The 20,431-nt window shown below is 39.3% G+C and overlaps 1 long non-coding RNA gene across 1 annotated transcript; it reads right to left on the bottom strand.

The window, feature by feature from the left end:
* Positions 1-3,497: 3,497 nt before the first annotated feature.
* LOC127387098 (uncharacterized) lies at positions 3,498-19,194 on the bottom strand. The gene is made up of 3 exons (XR_007890046.1): positions 18,882-19,194; positions 7,777-7,859; positions 3,498-5,124 (listed from the first exon to the last, which is right to left on the bottom strand). It is a non-coding gene; the product is annotated as an uncharacterized LOC127387098 (long non-coding RNA).
* Between the last annotated feature and the right edge of the window lie 1,237 nt (positions 19,195-20,431).

Genomic DNA, 20,431 nt, shown 5'->3' with positions numbered 1-20,431 from the left:
GCCATCATTTCATCTCAAAAAGACTTTTGAAGAGTAAGTGGGATGGAGAACGTACGTTAGACTGCAAAACTCAAATGCCCAATTTCACTTAAGTACTGAAATTCCAGTGGTTTACACTTAGAGCCCCATGTTTAGTTGCTCTTCCTCTATGATTCCAAGATACCAGCTTTTAATATTCAGCTGCCTACTCTATGCACGTGTTCCTTATTATTTTATAGGTATAGATTTTCCCCATTATACTAAGTATTCAATTTAAAATTCATTATTAGCTGAATATTGCAGCTGTGCTGTTAAATATTCAAATCACAGGAAGCGTCAAAAAGAGAGGAAATGACTAGATGAAAACATGTGGCAAAATAGTTGGTTATAATGAAGAAAGCTGCTGTCAAATGTAACAGGAAACCACTGTCACTTGTGACTGGCAGACTGTGAGGCAGTGGGTGCAGAAGGCCAAGCCTGAACAAACCCTGTTACGTGAATCAGCTCCAATGAATGTGGCTGAAAATCTTACAACCCAAAGGACATCACACTTGCCATCATCACTCTCACCTGAGAGAACAAATCTAGAAATGGTATTTGTCTAGCCATCCTGCAGGGAAGTATTCTTCTGAATAATTATTTTCTGTGCATCTCAGAAATTATTTTTCAGACATACTTTTATTAATATCGATTATTTGTATCATCCCCTCCCCAACAAAGAAGCTACACTTCCCTGCAAGTATGTAACTAGCTTCACCATATGTAGAAGCCTCTCAAACTGAGAGGACAGAATTTTCTTTACATATTTCTCTGCATATTCCCCACAGAACTCTCATAAAAAAACTGGCTGCTCATGGCCTGGATGAGCAAATGATCTGTTGGATCAAGCACTGGCTGGACAGTCAGGCCCAAAGAGTGGTGGTCAATGGAGTCAAATCCAGCTTTTCCAGCCTGCATAGTTCTATGATTCTATGACTTCTAATTTCACAGATCAAAACCACCTCTCCATTAGGCAACATAAAATGTGTATGTTTCCACACACAAACTGAGATATGTTTGCAGCAACAGCTACCATTAAATGTTGAGACTGCAATTTGAAGCACTTGCTATTGTAAAATCTAAGTCTATGAAAATGCCAGCAGAGTACAGTCACTGTTTGTTTTACTTTCATTAGGAGAAGAAAGCATAAGCATTTTAGATTTTAGCAGTATGAATGTTACTTTATCATAATCAGCTTTCCTTGTATAGATTACAATACGAATTCTAAACATTTTAAGGAAGAAGAGAAATTGAATGTTATTATGATTGAACATATCATGCTGCATACAAAGCTCTGGGACTAAAACTATGCATTCATATAAAATCAAATTAATATTGTTGCCTTCCAGCCAGGCTTCCTGAGTACTGCAGAAAAGATACTTCTTAATCTTGTTTTTATAACTAATTATTTGAAAGAGTATAGCTTACATTTTGGCACCTAGTTAGCACTTCATTAATTACTAATTACTTGGCACTAAGTAAAGTTCTTCTTACATTGCCTGAATCTAGAAACAGTTATTATCATAAAAAGTCATTAGTTAAAATTAGTTTGATATGAAATGTCACAATAGGATAACTGCCAAAGCATATAGTTAAATATATTATAGGTAAAACAGGAGTCAGAACCAGATAAATAGAACATTGCTGTAACTATCACTGTCTTCCTTTTTTCTTTTGGAGGATGTTTATGCTTACTACGTAATTTATACAAATTCTACCCTTTAATAAGGAGAATAAGCTTCCTGCTTCAATCAAAAACCAAAATGGCATTTTCAGTTGGTTCAGTTAAACTCGAAACTAAGCATAAAAAATATTCTAATGGATACAAATGCCTATCCAAGAGAAATCTGTTTCAAATAGACACTAAACACCCTTACATGTTTAGAGTTTACAGCTGGAGAAAGAAAACTTTACCAAGATACTGTACTGAAGAGTGGATATGTGCTCTAATTCAGTCTGTTCAACTAGTGTGCTAATATTTGCTCCTAAAGGTATCCTGCTGAATGCTAGAACAGCTCCTTAGGTAAACACCTCCCCTTGTTTCTCAGTTCCAGCAATAATGGTTGAGTTGGAATTATAACAACATAGTAGCAGTCTGAACTGCTTCTGGTTTTTAATTCATGTTTTTAAGTGTATCCAAGCAGCAGCTTCTGAATTCACCCAAACATGCATGTAAATACATATACATAGTATGTATGCACATACACAAACTCATTCTAAGCAGACTTCCTCTTTACATCTGCAAAGCATTGTTTTCCCAAGGTCAACAAAGGTTCTTCCACCTGTCTCAGCAGCGAGGAAGCTGCACACAGATAACATGTTACTTCCTCACCGTCTCTCACGCAGCCTACGGATTTTTCCACAGGAAGAGGATACAGTTCCTGGCTGTGTTGCCTTCCTACGCTCCAGATGTACTTAAGTCAGCAACATGCTTTTATCTTAGAGACCTAAGAGGAGCCGTTTGCAGCAGGAACGATGCTAATCACACCAGGGAGGGAACTAGAGGCAAAGAAGGGATTTGCAGCACAGATGCCCTTTGTCTGCTTTCCTAGTGGCTCTGTACATCACAGGAAACAGCACTTGATTACAGGCAGTACTTGTAAACTGCTTAATAGAAGGCAAACACTGTTTTTTTAATGTTGTATAAATATCTACCTAGACATTTTCCATAAAGTACAGAGATACAGGCATAACTGCATGATTTATGCACAGTATGGAAGTAGCACAAACACAATTATTTACAACGGGTTTTAATGACCATCAGAAGGGGAAAGATCCCAAATATGGACAACAGCAACTGTTAATTGAAACTAGTAATATTTCATCTGTGTAAACAAAGTAATGATCACGTCTGCCACAAGACTTCAAGAGATTTATCTTCCAGGCTCCCTAATATGGTTACATCTGTCCCTTGCTTTAATCCTATGTTCTTGCCATCTGCTCCAACACACTTCTTTCAACCTCAAGCAGTGATTAAATAGCTATTTGGAGAAGAAAAAAAGTATTTTTCAATTTTTGAGCAAAATGTTTAACAACTGGAATGAGGTTTAAAAAACAAAACCACACCCCCCCTTTGACTCGGTTGTTTCTGTGATACAAAACATTTTTAATGAGATGCTCAACTTAAGTTTCCAGGAATCTTTACATTTGACCATACAACAGAGGACACTGCACCTACAGATTCAATTAAGTTTCATTATAGAGTGTAATAAATTGGGAGCATATTGAGTTAATAGCATTCAGTTAATCTGTCAAACTGGCAGTAAGAGGTAATGTTATATGGCCATATCAGGAAGTGTTCTGCTTTCAAAAGAAGGAAACTTCCTAGAATTCTTTAGTTGCTCCATGGGAAGCCCAGCCAGTTATGCTCCTTTGAGACATGCTGTGTACTTACCTCTCCATGTCCAGATGTAGAGGAGGGGGAAGGACAGGGCCATAGCTCACGCTCTGTTTTGTATGAGGAGAATCAAAGAAGATCCTGTGCTCCTGCCTTCTGGGCAAGACTAAAGCCTGCCTGGTCCTCATGTGGATCACATTAATTAGGAAAGCACTTTACTCTGTATCCATCATCCAGTGTTGTCACAGAATGGTCCGTCACAATCCATCTCTTTGTGCTTATTAGAAGCCTTGAAATCCTTGAAAGATATTTGAGATGTACTGACCATCTTGTTACTTGTTAGGGTAGAGGTATAATGCAATTATAATACTGTCATAAACAGACTAAAAATTTACCTCACCACTTCTCTAGGAGTTACCTCAATATATATATATTTTTATTTTTTTTAGATTGTTTCTTCCTCCTGAATAGAAAAAAATACGGATTTCACCTCATCACCTGAGCTTCATCATAGGAGGTAACTGGACTCAGTACTTACGCTTTTTATCCTTAACTTTTTTGGCTGGTTTACTATGCTTCTGCTATCCCTTGCCATTATAATTGCTACTGCTTGCAAAGATGGGAAAACAGAATTTTTTTGCACTGTTTGTAAAATACCATGAAGTGTTTCCAGAAATAATGCAGAACAAAGCAAATCTATGATGTCTTTTTTTATCCACAGCTAATAATCCTTGTCTGAAAATCTGAGAGTATAATATCTACTAGTATAAATAGGTGCAGCTCCATTGAAGGCCTTGCCATCCATAACTGAAGAGCTTTGCCATGAAAGATGTGCATAGTTAGATAAATATCATTGCCTAAATAACTAACATAGATAAAATATATTGTTTTATAGCCAGTATTTTCAGAATAATTTTGGGAGAAGCAGAGCAGCAAGCCATAGTCTATGTCTTTCTCTGAAAGTCTTTGTCTGCTGGTAATCTCTTTGGTATCATGTTACACTGCATGTAAAGTGGTTTGTTGGGAGCTGGAGTTAGAATAAGGACTCCTATGTTATGCTCCATACCTGCTGAAATGAAAATTAGAAAGCCAAGTTATAATACAGTGTTAGTTACTCATTTTCAAATGAACAAAAAAGACAGAGATAATGTTCCAGTACTCGGTGTTTCCCAGGTACTGCATTTTTTTTTTCTGTGTATCTCAAGCACTATCAGGATGATTGAGTTCAGTTACAGAGACAGGACAGCTAGAAAATGCTGAATGTTAGAACTTAGCAAGCACTATTCAAGATCAGTTCTGGGCCCCTCGATTCAAGAAGGACACGGAACTGCTTGAAAGAGTCCAGGGCAGAGCCACAAAGATGATGAAGGGAGAGGAACATCTCCCTGATGAGGAAAGGCTGAGGGAGCTGGGTCTCTTGAGCTTGGAGGAGACTGAGGGGCAACCTCAGTAATGTTTATAAATATGTAAAGAGCGAGTGTCAGGAGGATGGAGCCAGGCTCTTCTCAGTGATGTCCAATGACAGGACAAGGGGCAATGGGTGGAAGTTGGAGCATAGGAGGTTCCACATAAACATAAGGAAAACCTTTTTCACTGTGAGGGTGACAGAGCCCTGGGACAGGCTGCCCAGAGAGGCTGTGGAGTCTCCTTCTCTGGAGACATTCAAACCCACCTGGACACGTTCCTGTGTGATGTGCTCTGGGTGATCCTGCTCTGGCAGGGGGGTTGGACTGGGTGATCTTTCCAGGTCCCTTCCAAACCCTATTGTTCTGTGATTTACATTAAAAGAACACAACAAAGCAACATTTAGAAAAACATCTACATAAGGTTTCAATATTGTCTACTAGTGCTGAGAAACACATGTATAAAATTAATCTGGGTTTCTAGATCCCAATTCACTCTTAAGCTGTGAAATACCAATATAAGTCTTCATATCAATATAAGTATTATGGGGAATGTAGACACTTTTCAAAATTTCATTTTAAACAGAAAATATAACCATGACATTTTCACAGCCTTTTAATATCCATGTTGAAAAACCACTTTAACATCAGAATAGCTTCTCTTAAAAGAAAAAGGAAAAAAACCCTCAAGAAATAGATTTTTTAAGTAAATAAGAAGTTGAATTGTGTGGTAGCAAGGTCCATTTCTTGAGAAAAATCATCTGGTACGGTGCACTTGGACTGGAAGGCCTAGTGTTTATAAATATGTCTCAGCTGGAGATGGCTGCTGAACTTCTGAAATTTTGAAGACATTTTTCCTGTATACACTGGAAAGGCTTCAAAGCACACTCAGCAAGCAAATTCCAAAAATATGATGAGTGTATTTTAGCCTTAAACTTGTATGAGAGTCTGACTGATTGTGTGGCCAAACCTGACATCTATAAGCTAATTCTCCTTTGCACATCATCCTTTCCCACTGATGCTTGGGAAGTTGTCATTTAAAGACTGAAATCTGAGGCTTACAAGTCTAGACCAAATATGTGTTAAATATGCAAGAGGATGAAATCTCTGTTTCCAGAGGTTTCTTTTATTTTTCAGAAGAGGAGCCATATATCATAGGGACAAGGAACCCAAACCATGATACTGTTCTATAAAGAGAACTTCTGAGTTAGCACTGTAGTTAAAAGCATAAAAACATTATGAGTGAACATTCATCACTGCTAAAATCTGAAAGTTTGTTGCTTTACAGTGTCCTCTCCAGCTACTGCTGTATGCCACATAATATCAGAAAAAACACATACTTGAGACACAGAGGAGTATTACACTTTGCAACCAATTATTCTAACATAATGGAGAAACTGAGTATTTTATTCTATACTACATCACTTTTGCCAAAACACTATCTGAACAGTTCTCAGCACTTTGCAAACAGCAACTAAAATTTGAGACATTTATTGTCTTGTTCTTTGCCTGAAGAAGTGTAAACAGGCTACATTGTTTTGCTACACTTTGGTTTTTAGATATATCTACAAATACTTGTAGTTTTCACTAGAGAAGATAAAATTGAAGAGGTACCTATTGAACTTGATTCAGAAATTGAAGGATTCCCCAATGGTCTTTAATTCTTACAGGGATCCTTTCTAAGGTCTCACCGTGGTCACCTCTGCCTCCTGCAGAGAGGAAATGTACCTCTATAGCAGAAAGCTCTTTTGTGTGTACTGAGCAGGTTACATTTTGCTTCCAGGACTGAGGTTCTCACCTAGAAATACAGAGCTTGTATCACTGAGCAACCTCAGCTAAGGACTGACACTTTGAACATGACGTAATACTCCACAGAATGGCAATGCAGAGGAAGTTTGATGTGCTCCTCATTGCTTACCTTGCCCACATTACTTTTTTTTTTTTTTTTTTTTTTTGTAAAAATAGTTGATATTTAAGAGCCACTATTGGTCACAATGTTGCTTGTCTAAGGTAGCAGTTCCCATTCTCTCAGCCTGATAATTTACAAGGTTCAAATCTTCCATTCAGGAAGAAGGCTGGCAGAATTACACGTGGGACTTCCAAGTAGTTATACATGTATGATAATTTGTGAACCCTGGATATAATTTGGATACCAATTAGTCAACAGGGCTAGAAATAGCTAGGTAAAGAGATGGGGTTTGGGAGTTCCCATGCAGGTCAAGGAATGATGTTGAGGACAAAAAGGCATACTGGAAAATAGTGCAAGAGCCAAGATAGGGATACTAGTTTGGTGAGTCTGTAGGGAAAGAAAGTCAAAGGAATGGGAGATGCCTCCACCTTCATGGAAACTACTACAGTTGCTCACAGCAGGACTATCATGACTTCAGCATACTATCCAGGCAAACTGAATTTGGGAGCCTCCATCTAAGTCAACAGCAGCTCAGGTGGGTTTTATGGAGATAAGAAAAATGTGATAAAACTCAGAACCAGTAGGAGGAGAGGATTTTAGAAGATGGATTTAAAAATCAAGCAATTTTCTTATTTATGGACATATTCCAATAAAAGTGGAATAGGATACTAGCACCAAATAATGAAATAAAATAAAATATGGAAAGCAGAAAATACTACAGTATTTTCAGCAATCGATCCTTAGCTTTTTGCATTTTGGCTTCTGAACTAAAAAAAAATATATATAAAAAAAAAGAGGATTAGGAAGAATAAGCTTAATTAACTACAAGGCTTAAAATAAATAGGGTATTTAATTTCTTTGATCTACAGATGAGAACTACAGGCAGATTTCTTATCTGCATTATCATCATCCAGTGAAACCACTGAGCCAATGCACTCATAGGTACATAAATTTATAGACAGTGACTGTTTCTACTTCAGAGATCAAAAAGTGGATGTTTTCTACAGCACACAATATTACAGATCTCCTCTAGCAGCATCTCTGCTTCTCTGGCAGCTTCCCAGCCTGACTGAAGCTGAGACCAGCAGGTGGGTGAAGACTTGTCCTACCTCTTGAGAAGAGAGAGGCCAGGCAGTGCAAGTCCTAAGGAAAACTCTATACATCTTTCCACAGCAGGGAGGCTTGGCAAAAGCTGGGAAGGAAATGAAACACATCTTACTCCCTGTCACAAACTATGAGAAAGAGAAAACATCTTGTGAAATGAAGAGACAATAGACATTTGCATTAACTCTCTTTAGATTACCAATTTGGCTCTGGAACTCTGTGCTAGAGAACAAAATGTTCAGCAAATGAAACAAAAAGCTTAGTAGATTTTTTTAAGGATTAGACACGTACATGTGTAGTAAGAACATGCTGACAGGAAGGAGAACTGCAAATATTAGCTTTGGTGATGCTTCACTGCATAAACTGATCACTGACTGGAGAAATTTCTCTCCTTTATCTATTTTGCATAAAGTTCAGGTACTTTATGCCTTCTGCTGTAGCATTTAACTTTGGTTGCTGTTGGAGGTGGAGAAGGTCCTCAAGACTTGGTTCTATTCTTTGGTTTGTTATTACCAGTTATTTATATTATTAAAAAGTTAGACTCCAACAATTTTGTTTTGAGGCAGAGGGAACAAGCGTGTGCATGTATGAGATTAGTGTCACTGTGTATGTGGGAAAAAAAAAACATTTAGAAAGGATTGTATGAAAAAGATCATATGTTTTCCCCTTGTGTCTCTTAATCCCATGTGAATAAAGTGCTTATTATTTGGGTTCATACAGGTAGAAAACATCTTTCAAGACATCTCAATTTAAAATCAGTGAATTTCTTCTGTTGGTTTCTTTCTATTAAGTAACTGGAGACAGGTGTTTAAACCAATTGCTGCACAATGAACCATGAGAAAAGGCAGCATGTTGGATGGCTGCTTATAGGGCAGGAGGCTGGAAGTATGCTGACAAGATATTACCCAGTTTACAGCTCTTATCTGTTGAAAGCAGCAGAACAGAATGAAGGCAATTAGACTTACTAGCTGGTCTACTAACCTGTAAGAATAAAGGGAATAAAAATGCCTGTGTGTGATAAAGCAGGCAACACTGGCAGAACAATAACAGAATGTGTGTAATAGCTCAAGAAACATCCTTAGGGGGAAAAAAAGTAATTAACTTCATATTTCTGCTTTTATTGCAAAAAATATAAAGGGAGAGAACCACCAGCAGCTATGTGGAACAGAGCTAGCTTTTCAGGAAAGTACACAGGGCCAGATCTTGCCTCCTACTTCTGCACGTTTTCTGCTCTTCAGGCCCATGGAAATACGCCAGGAAAAATTAATTGGCAGAGGACTGCATTATCTCTTCTGCATAGTTCCCATGTAGTGTCTCAGAGAAAGACCATGCAGCTAGGGAGCTGGCTGGAAAAGCTGGCTTGTCTGGGGAAAACAGTCCTTGACTCCCACAGATCCCAGAGGATATGCCAGATTTCAGTGGGACATCTCTTTCTTGTTAATCTGAGACCATGTGAAGAATTCTGTTGCTGAGATTTCCTTCTATAGATGAAAAGCAGGGCTGAGTTGGGTGTCAGGGTTTTCACATACAGTGGAAGTTCTGGGCAGAAAGATCGACACTGATATAACCACAGCTTTCTTAAACTGAGAAGTACTGATGGGTCACTGATTAAATGCCAGGTCATTAAGTCTGCAGCTGCCTCAGAAATATTGTAGAAGAGGATTTGATCTTGGAAAAAGAAACAGGGACAGTGTAAACTCCTGGCTTCCTTCCACACAACCTGCTCCCTTCCCTACCACTTAGCCCTCCCCTACCTTTCAGTTTAGGAGTTTCCAGGCTCTTGGTACCCAGAGAGGAGAAATGATGTCTTTAAAAGTAGCAGATCCCCTGCTTTAATATATTATCAACATACAGCTATGATCCAGCCTGCTGATTTACAGAAGCAATATCAAACAACCTTCTTTTCAGTTTCTCATTAAATAATGCACATCCTTCTCCTTCTTGGCCAGTGGAAAATTCCATGAAGTAGGAAAAAAAACATTCTGGACCTTACATTGATAAATTACTTAAAGTGCCCCTTTAGTTGGGGTCTGCTAGGCATGTGGAAGGGCCATAGCCTTCGTGTCCTCAGCCCCTCAGTTCCTCCGGGGAATCCTGCGTCACTTCCATTAAGTGTCACTGCAGTCCTCTCCCTCCTCCATTGGTTACTTCTCCCTTTGCTGTCTCTGTACCACTCCTGCAGCACAGCTCAGTGAGAAACTGTTTGCAGATTGCTCCCTCCCATATGGCTAGGCACTAATCCCCCCCTCCCACACACAGTCATGCAAAGAGGGGAGCAACTATAAGTGTGGAAGAAATGCTTCACTGAGCAGCAGTGCCTGCTATCCAGATTATGTCTGGCAATTAAAAGGTGCAGAAGAATAGTTGTACACAGCATTACCCCTTTATTCCCTAATTCCTTGCAACACCTGCAGAGCTCCCAAGTATTCTGAATTTGCAAAGAAAGATTATTTTTTTTTTGGGAGTCATAGAATTGGGACACAGCTTGCAATCACCTTTTCTCTCCACTTACGATCTCAAGGTATTTTCCACAGAATTTTTAATTATTATTTTTGCTTCCTTGTCTGTTCTGTTTGGTGAAAATACAAATCCATCCTGGAATTGATTGAAGAGTGAGGGAAGTTTGGAAAAAAAAAAAAAAAAATCATCAAAATTGAATCAGATTTGGGAAGCTAACTTTTGGAAAAAGCTCTGCCCCATTCTGTTTACACTGAAGCTTTATTTGCATCCTAAGAAAGCATGTCAGGAAACACAGCATTTGTGGGGTGCTTGCAGTGAAGGCTGTCAGCTCCCTGCCTAGCAACTCTCTCACACTGTGCAGGGATATCCTGGCATTACAGACACTGTCACATCTTGTTGCCTGATACTTGCCTTGATGCTGTCTCACTTGCTAGCAGTGCTACATCAGGTTTCTCACTTGAGAAATATTGAGCTGCCCTTCGGTGTCATCTGGCCCAGTGAGCTCACCTACTGACACCACTAGAAAAAGCAATATGATGGTTTATTGAGGCAGCAGATTTACTATACTACAGAAGTCACAATGTATTTAACCCAAGATTTTACGTTAAGTAGAAACTCAGCATGGGTGTAGCAGGAACATCAGGCTCCTTGAAATGTCAATAGGCATTTAAAAACTTATTTCTCAAAAACAGTTGGTGATTCCCTGTGAAAGAAAGCTATAATCTTTAAACTAGGAAAAGAAGCATAGCGTATAAATAAAAACCTTTTGCTTTACCCACACAACAGCAGCTTGGTAGCGTGATTTGGTGATTAAGTGAGGTGAATAACATTTAGACTCAAGAGCTCTTGGGTAGGAGGTGCCAGCCTCATCAGTGACAGCAAGTCACAAAGGGGATTTGGGGCCTCAAATGGCTGTCACAGGCTATTGATTGTCATCTTGCAGGTCACGGCTTTCCCCTCTCAGAACATTCTGTTCTCCAGAACCTCTATAGTAATACAGTGGAACAGGAGGGACAAAACTAAGGATCAGAATCCTATATTATTAAAAACCTTTAAGAACACATACAAAAACCTTGACCTGAACTCAGTAAATAACAGCAGAATCTCAGAGGTCACAAGAATGCCAATTTAGCAGGTGAAGGTGTTTGAAAAACCCACTGTGCTGTTTTCAACACAGCTGTGTTAGGGCCCTTTATTCCCAGAATACAAGCATCTCAGTGAGATTTCTAACTGTGACAAACAGCTAATGCTTTTTTACTTAGGTCAAGAGTTTTGAATCACAGGCTTTAATATAATACTGAAGAGATGACTTTGGTAAAAAGGGTAATAACTGAAATAGAGGTCTTCTCTCAGCTGCCCCTTTCACTAAACATAAAAATCAAGAACTATACTCTAAGCTTGTGGATTTTATGTATGTATACAACTTGGAATTGTCTCAGTGCATGTTTCTATACAACTGTATGGAAAACAGACAAAAATACAGAACCTTTTGAAAATGCAAGACTTAATGCACACAATGTACCTAGGCATGATATTGCATACCAAAAATGGAGAAAAAACTCCAAACAACACAGAGTTAAAAATGATAAATTATTATGTAGAGTAGTCCTGGCACTGAGGGGGTGAATCTATTCAGAACTGAAGAACCTAGTGATCCCTGAAACCTCTCTGCTGTTCACCTCAGACACAAGCACAAACAGAATTTCCATGGGGGATTTATGTTATTGATAATTATAGTTTTTGTATTAATCTGTACAGTAAAAGTTAGTTGGTGAAGAGGATTTAATCTAATCCATTTAATTTAAGTTTGTGAAAAGGCAAGTGTGTGCCACAGCTGAGGCTGTGGGAATGGTTAGAAAAAATACTAACAGGACACCTGTGAATATGACTCTGGAAATCAATACCCTAGTTCCATTAGAAAATGTGCATAAATACCTTCAGATCAAAAAATCAAGCAAAATTGTATAGGAATTTTCAATTTTTAAACAAAGAAGATGCTTGCTATGGTGCTATTTTTATCAGCTTGACCCTTCGTTTGTTTCAGGAAGGTTTCAGTAAGCAACAAAACACTGTCAGAAGTGCACATTTTGCAGTATTTGATGTACTCAGCACATTAGCACGTCTGTAAACTAACTTCTGCATCACCTTCCTGCAGGAAATAATTGGAATAAGTGTGATTTTTAACTTAAGGTAGTAATGTGTGGTTTACAGTCTTTGGCGTGTACTGCATTTAATACTTCAGTTACTTACCTGTTTTTTTTATTGCAATACTTCTAGTTCTAGACAGAAAGTGATGTGAATTGTTGCACCTCTTGCTCAACACGTTTTAAGTACATTTGTCTAGATGACAGTTGTATGGGATGTACTGTGCCACTGCTGGAAGACATGTGGACATACACATCACCATTTGCAGTTCACTCTCTAAGCCATCAGCAACATGTTATTTTCTATCAGATTTATTTTCAGCTAGGGATTTGGTGGCACAAGTAAGGGGGGTAGACATACTTGAAACACTGAAATAAAGGCTGGAGAATTATCCATTAAAATGTATAATAATTTGCCAAAAAATAAACGGAGACAATACTTGGACTCCACGCAACAAAGCTGTCTCACAGATCATTCATCATTGTGGCTGACCCAATTAATTTTCCAATTCCATAAAAGCTGATAGTTTTAGAGCTCGTTAGTTAAAGGGGCCATGCATTTCAGTGGGCAGCCAATCATTTGTGCCCAATCAAGGGGGCAATGAGGAGGAATTTTCCGCCTCAGAACGCTTTGGCATCGCCGTGCCTTGCTGCTGAGCAAAATCAGAGCACAGCAAAGTCCCATGACAGCTCAGCATGCTTGTCTAGACACCCCAGGCTCCTCACCAAGATCCTGCTGTGCTGTCCAGCCTGTCCCCTCAGAGGACAGGTAGGCTTCTCAGCCATTACTTGATTCCTTACATTCCAGACAGCAGATGGGACCCAAGGAGCAAATTAGAGTTGTTTTAGCAGCAGTGGCCCTAGGAAATCTGCAGAATGCAGCGGTGCTCCAGCCATGCCCTTTTCACTGCCTGCCCTTTCTTGCGTCAGAGGAGAAATTAGGGTAATTCCCAGCTGTCTATACAACTCTTTCCAGGGCTCTCCTGGCACCTGGGAAATCCTTCTACAGCCAAACAGCTTTAGAACTGCTTGGCTTTGTCCTGTAATACTAGAGGGTCTCAGGGCAGGATTACCTCTGCTGAGCTCTTCTTCCCACATGCCGTCTTTGCATGTGGCTGGCCTCTAGCCTGGCTGAAATGGAAATGGAAAACACTGACACATGCTGACAAAGAATCAAGGCTGGGTTGCCAGCTGTGGTCTGGACAGCAGTGTGACTCTACTTATGACTGGCAGAGCAGCGACAGCCCAGGCCTGTGCTAAAATGCTGCGCCAATGTGTAAGAGATCAGACAAAGCTTTATTCCTGAGCACAGGCTAATGTGTAAACACTGAGCTTCAGAGGCAAGTCTGGGCTTAAATGCAGGCCCAGATCTGTGTTTGGCAGAGTGTAAACTCAGCTACGTGACTTCAGCAGGGTCAGGACATGGCCATGAAGACTACAAAAAAAAACCCTTGTAAAATACCTGGCAACCTCCAGATTCTTATTTTAGCTTTACCAGAAAGAAGAGGCAGCACATCTTTGATAGCTTTTGCAGCTTTTGTTTTGTGAAGCTATAAAGTTTTCCAAGATTTCCACATAAAGGTATCAGGAAAGAGGAATACAAATCTTTTTCAGCCATACAGAAGTAAAGACCCCTACTCCTTGCAGTTTTACCAAGTAAGCTCACAATTGAAGTCTTAGTGCCCTTGCCTACTCCAATTGCTAGCACAGCTACCAGCTCAAATCTGGAAGGAAGTTCCAACTGGTTTTATCTTCCAGTCTCTTGAGTTCTCATACAGATTATTATGCTTCATCTAGCTCAGGTTCCAGAAATAACTGACTCAAAGATTTCCCAGAATCCAATAAGTTCTTGAAGAATCCACACAACTGGGACTACACCACGTTTAACAGAAAGGAAAGGGTAGAGAGTGGATTTTATATTGTATGTTACTCCTGTGAGTTTTCCATTTTGGGTTACCCCAGATTTCAATGATTGCTTCCTTATTATGGAGAAAAGTAAGTGCAATAACGAATAACAAAAAATTCCTTTATCTAATCTCTCCTGTATTTTGAAATAAAAACAAAAGCTTCACAAAGTTCAGATTCAAAAAAGCTGGAATCTATACAAATGGAAAAATGACAAAGCATCTCTAAACCTGATCCAGAAGTGGTCATCCCTGGAGTTTTTGTCCATGGGCTGCTTGGCTCAAAATTGTGACAGGTGGTGGACCTGATGGCTTCTGACAGTGGATAATTCCTAACTCTTAGGTGCACTAGGATTCTTAATTACATCAACATTATTTTTTAAAATAAACAATACATGTTTTAAACAAAAGTTGGATGAAACAAAGCAACAAAGAAGGAAATACAAAATTGTAACACAGGAAGATTAGGCCTCCACATGATCCCAAAGCTGTATATTATACAAGGGCTTTAACCTGGCTGTATGGTATTATCCCCTTTTAAGCTCTGCTATGCAACTGCAATTACAAATAGCCTCAGAAGATGTGCTGATGCTCAAGGAACAAACTGGATTTTTGATTCTCAAAAAAGGATATTTGTTTGGCTAGTTCTGTATTTGTCATCCACTCTAATCTGAGCCTGTTGCTTACAGGAGATAAGGAGAGCTTCAGATAAAAGTTGCAAAAAAGTTTTAGTTTGTACAAAGGAGTTATCAGTTCACTAATGTGAAGTGAGATGGACAATCTGTCAAAAATTATTTGCTGGATTTTTTACATCTTCAAAAATGTGATCCAACATGAGGCAACTCCGACAGTCACCTCCCCAGTACAAGAGGTCTAAACTGCTGGCTGCATGCCCTTAATGTGGCAGAAAGAAGTCTGACACCAGAAATGTATCACAGAAGAGATGAAAGAGAAATTTGATAAGATGGGTTATCTAGAAGTAACAAGACTTCAAGATGGATAATAATTCAGTCCAATTTTCTCATTTACAGAACCTACTGTGCAACTTCAAAAGCATACATTCATGTTCCTTATACATTAGTATCTTACAACTACTCATTTTTTTCACCTTTCTTAATAAAAATGGTTAAAGTTGCCAGGGATGTTTAAAGCACCACATAAAATGCCACATTTCCTGTTGACTCAGATCCTGCCACACACAGACATAAGGGCAAACTGTTACTGCAACTGCAAGCTGGACATGGTGAAGAACAGAGCACTTTTGGTAGCTGCAGCAATTCCATGCAGAAATATTCAACAAGAACTAAGAGAGCTACAGCATTTCTGGTTAAAAACACATGCCAGAGTATGAAGGCAGAACGTTAGTGTAGCTAAACAGAGGGAAAAAGTTTTGTTTGCAATGGAAGTAAAAAAATAAATAAATCATAACACATGGAAAGGGATCAGAACAAAGGGTTCAGTGTCACGCCTGCCAAAAGCAAGCAATTTGCAGTAATGCATTGCACTCACTACAAATTGGAAAGGAATTTAAGACCAAAACAATTGCATGAATATTCAGTCAGAAGCTGCTATATTTATGGTAGATACCATTTTTTTCTTGGATAGCCTAAAATGTTTACAAAGTAGATGAGTAAAAAAAATTGCTTTATAACCAAGTAAATAAATGAAAGGGAATTAACTGAAATGCTGCTGTAATGGAATGCAGAATAATTATATCAAGGGTATAAAAATATTACTGGGGGACTACTTTAAAACAAAAAAGCAGCCCTAATACTCTTTCAAATGTGAGCATGTGGCTAGCCATGCTCCAGAGAGCAGATGTACCTCCACAGGATTTGTAACAGCAGAACAAGAAGTCCCATATGGGCTCAGGTTGAAAAGCACTCACTGGATAAATATGATCAAACTGGTATACAAGCCTGCCTATAGAGGAGGATGCAGAAGATAATCCTAAGGAATTTGATTAAGTGCTTAAGAGCCTATAATGCATTCAGGAAGTAACAGGGTGCATTATTACAGGTACCAGTGTATTTATGTATTATGTAAACACTGTTGGCACAAAGTGAACCTAAGGAGTGAGGCTGACCAAAGGCTAAAGTGAGGCTTTGAGACAGTACTGATATTGACTGCATGAAATAACTGTTTGGTTCCCATAATAAAACATAAAAACTGTTCCACTACAATAAAACCAGCTGGTACTGAGCACTCCTTCATGGGACCAGTTGAGAATACTGATATTTCTAGATGAAGAGTCATTCTGGTATGTCCTCCTTGACAGAGAAGCTATAAAAGTTGTGCTCACAACTCCCTTTCTAGAAACTTACAAAAGGCATCTCAGAATCATAAATTGCATGCAATAGTACTGAAATAACAGTGTGGTTTAAAAAATAAAAAAGCTCCTAAAATCAATGTAAACATGTATGTGGGGAACCATCCAAGCAGGGTTCCTGCCCACCAGCATCTATATAAAACTGAGGTTTCTATAATGTAGAACATTTCCTGCTGTTAGGAGAACTGAGGCTGTAAAAGCACATTCTAGCTGTGAAATGCAGGAGCTTCTAATGACTTATACTTCCCCATAGTAAAATCCAAAAGCTGCAGGAAAAGATGTTTTTCTTTAGAAATATGACTCAATTCTATTACACCTTTCTAGAACACAAAGCTATGTGACAAACTCAAATATTAAATATAAAATGAGTCAAGCTTATCAGAGCCTGGGAAAATAACTCCTGGTACAATTATGGATTGCACTGGTTTAGGCAATGGGTTAGAGGGAAAAACCTCTATGATGCACTCTTTTACACCAGGAAAATGTTCCCTCCCCTGTAAGGGAAAGATGATAGGAGATGGCCTACCTTCTTAACTCCACACTCCATTTGCATTTAAAATCTCTAATTGCAGTCAATGTGCCATCCTCTTTTTATTTGAAGAACAAAAACTTATTACACTAGTACCACCTTTAACACCAGCCTTTGTTTGGCTAAACATTCACCCTGGGTGCAATTAAATATGTACAAACTTCACATGCTTGGGGATGAAAAAATATTACTCGTCAACCTCTGATGTCCATATAAACTTAACCCAGCTGATTAGAAGTTGAGTCTACTGTATCCTATAAGGTGCTCCCAACTACTTCTCCAGAGATAGACATGCTACTCTTGTAGAAATGAACACAGAGTGAGGAAGGCATGTGGCTTCGATTTTAGTAATAAGTGGTTTAGTAATACGTGGTTTGACAGCTTGTTTTTCAGACCACAACAGCCCCACTGGCCACAAAGCTTGAAAGGAACACATGCAAAGGTCCTTGAGCTATCCAGGAAAGAAATAATCACATAAAGCAGAGCAATTAATTGGTGGCTATATACAGATTGTACTGCTATATACTGAAAAGTAATTGAGCAGTTTGATTCAAGAACATAGGTGTTTAATTTTAAAAGCAGTCTATCCTTGGTTGGAATAGTAATGACATATTTTTACAAATAGAAGTTTTTCTTTTAAACATTATTACTGTTAAGAGATGCCAAACCCGCCCCCCCATGTCGCAACACTCTTTTTAAACTTGACTTCAGATTTTAAATAGTATTCATAAATATAAGCAATAATAGTGCTCAATTTAAAGCAATTTTAAAAACCCCATGATCCACATCATCAGCCTGAAGGGAGATGGAGGAATTAAAAACTCACAAATATTCCAGAAATAAAAGCTACAGCAGAATAGACAGCATACAGAGTGCAGATCTCCAACTCTTTTTAAAGCTCTACCTGTCAATAGCCTGTCAGTACAAACTTTCTGTAGCCCTAACATGCCCTTTGTGTCTCACAGAGATATGTCCCTCACATATTTTATTTTTCTTCACTACTGAAAGCACAGAAAAATATGTTTTTTATGAAGTGTTTTAGGATGCTGGCTCTAGATAATTACAATCAGAAACTAAACAAATCCATGCCAGAACACAGCCCTGTGAAATCACAATACCTCTCAGCCAAAAGGAGAAAATAAAGATGACCCTCAAATCACCACAGACAGACTGCCAGCACAGGTACTCACTGACCAACTGATACTCCTGCAGGGTGTTTGTGGAAAACATCAGTGACCTGTAAGGCCCAGAGCAATCATGTGTAATAAAGCTCATCTGCTATGGGTACCTACTTGTGTGACATAGCTAGGCAGAGAAGGCATTTTCTTCTTGCTAAAAATACTTTCTTTACCTCTCTAAAATGACAAAAGTGTAACTTTGCCTGACCTATTTTTTATCCTTATTCATTCTGTGCAAATCTTGCAAAATCGACATCTAATTTCCAGGTGCTGTTGCTTAGCTTCTTAAATTATTAATGAGTGTAATAATTATCCCTTTTCATCATCACATGGGACTGGGAATAGATGCAAAGATTACAGTCACATCACCACCCTCGTATTCGAGCATGTTTACAATTGAAAAAGATCCCTCTACCAGTTTCAATCAATAAGCTGTATTACACCATGTGTATTATGTCATGGTCTAATCATACATTATGCTGGTCTGCTCTAATTATAGAGACCCAGCATAAGAGCAGAAAAAGTACAGGAGAAATACGGATCAAGACAAGAGAAGTCTGACTTACTTCATGTATTCAGGAGTGGTGCCAGAAGCCTTCAGGGGTTGGGGTGCACTGTGTGTACAAATCTGGCCTGGGTTCACAGAGAAAACAGAAGTGAGAGGAGCAAAGAGATGAGACTGGTCATGGGGTCTCTCAGGGAACTAGTGAATAACAGGAAAACTTCAGACTTCTTGAAAATGTTCAGAATGCTTTCAAAAGCAAAAACAAGGGGTATTTCTATGCCACAGTATCTTCACAGCTGTCCTTGGACCAGCAAAGCTGTGTCAGCTTCCTCTTAGCAGCGTGGCTAACAGGAAGAGCTCTTCTGCCAAATCAGCTGTCCCATCTCCCAAGGCCAATGAGAGACATCCTTCTGGCTGAGCAGACTGAAGATGTTCTGCTTTACAGTGGTCCATCAGCATCTGCCAGTTCTTACCACCCTGCAGCTGGGGCCACAAAAGAAATCCTGTGAGCATTCTCTCATGCTTTGGATGAAACTGGACGAGTTAGCACTAATCACTTTCATCAGCACTTTAAACCTTTCAATGGAGCTCCTGACCAGCAGGACCCATGTTTCAGGAAGCTGAGCTCTCAGATGTTACATGCTGCTTGTCTAGGTGGTGATCTGTGGCATGCAGGGAACAGAGAGGCAGCCCACCCTCCAGGAGGCGGGCAATGAGGACAGGTGGGGGCTCTTAGGTCACCATCACACAAAAGGCCACACTTCAAGTGATCAGGCTCTGGTCTGAGTCTGCTGTGGGAAAACAGGGCAGTTTGCAAAACACTGAGTAGAAAAATAAGAATGAGATAAGGGGAGTCTGGTTGCAGGTGGAAAACAGAGCTGGAGCCCAGCTAAGTGCAATGGGACAAAGAACAAGTAATGAGCACCAAGTGATCTGGACAACTGCTTTTGCCCTCCTGCTGACCTGCCCATCTGCTTGGAATTTGCTTTCAAAACAAGTCCCATTTTCCTTACGTCAATCCTGATCCAAGCTCCAGCCTTGTCCTTTATGGATCCCGTGCTGTCACTCAAAATCATTTAGAGCAGAAAAGCCCAACTGAGAAACAAAGAAAACTTATTGTTTAACACGCACATTCTTCACCCTGATAAGTTTCTTTCAGCTGTATTTTCCCTTCACTTATTCAGGTCAGAGCCTTCTGGATGGTTTATTACAGGCATTTAAAGACAACAATGATTTTATATGACTGTCTGACTGCGTTACAAATTCATCACAAGTCCTGGCTGTGTCTGACATTTAGGTCCAAACAACTGCATACTGTTGGAGAACCCCCACCCCCCATGAAATACATTCATGGACCTCCCTTCCAGAAGAATGAGGTCATCAGTCTAATGAGCTCTCAAAATCGATCTGTAAACAGCCTGATTCACAGTTTTTCACTACGAAAAAGAAGTTATGAAAGGAGCAGTTTGAACAAAAAGGGCTTCAGCTCCACCCAGCGGTAATTTAAAGATTTTCAACCCATTCCTCTGCCCATGCTCTGGGTACCTGCTACCAGCAGGTAACACTACACTTTTTTTTTTTTTTTTCCAGCTGAGATACTAGACACCTCTG

The sequence above is a fragment of the Apus apus genome, chromosome 7 (genome assembly GCF_020740795.1).
Source record: "Apus apus isolate bApuApu2 chromosome 7, bApuApu2.pri.cur, whole genome shotgun sequence".
Taxonomy (NCBI): domain Eukaryota; kingdom Metazoa; phylum Chordata; class Aves; order Apodiformes; family Apodidae; genus Apus; species Apus apus.
This window is presented reverse-complemented; position numbering and strand designations above follow the sequence as displayed.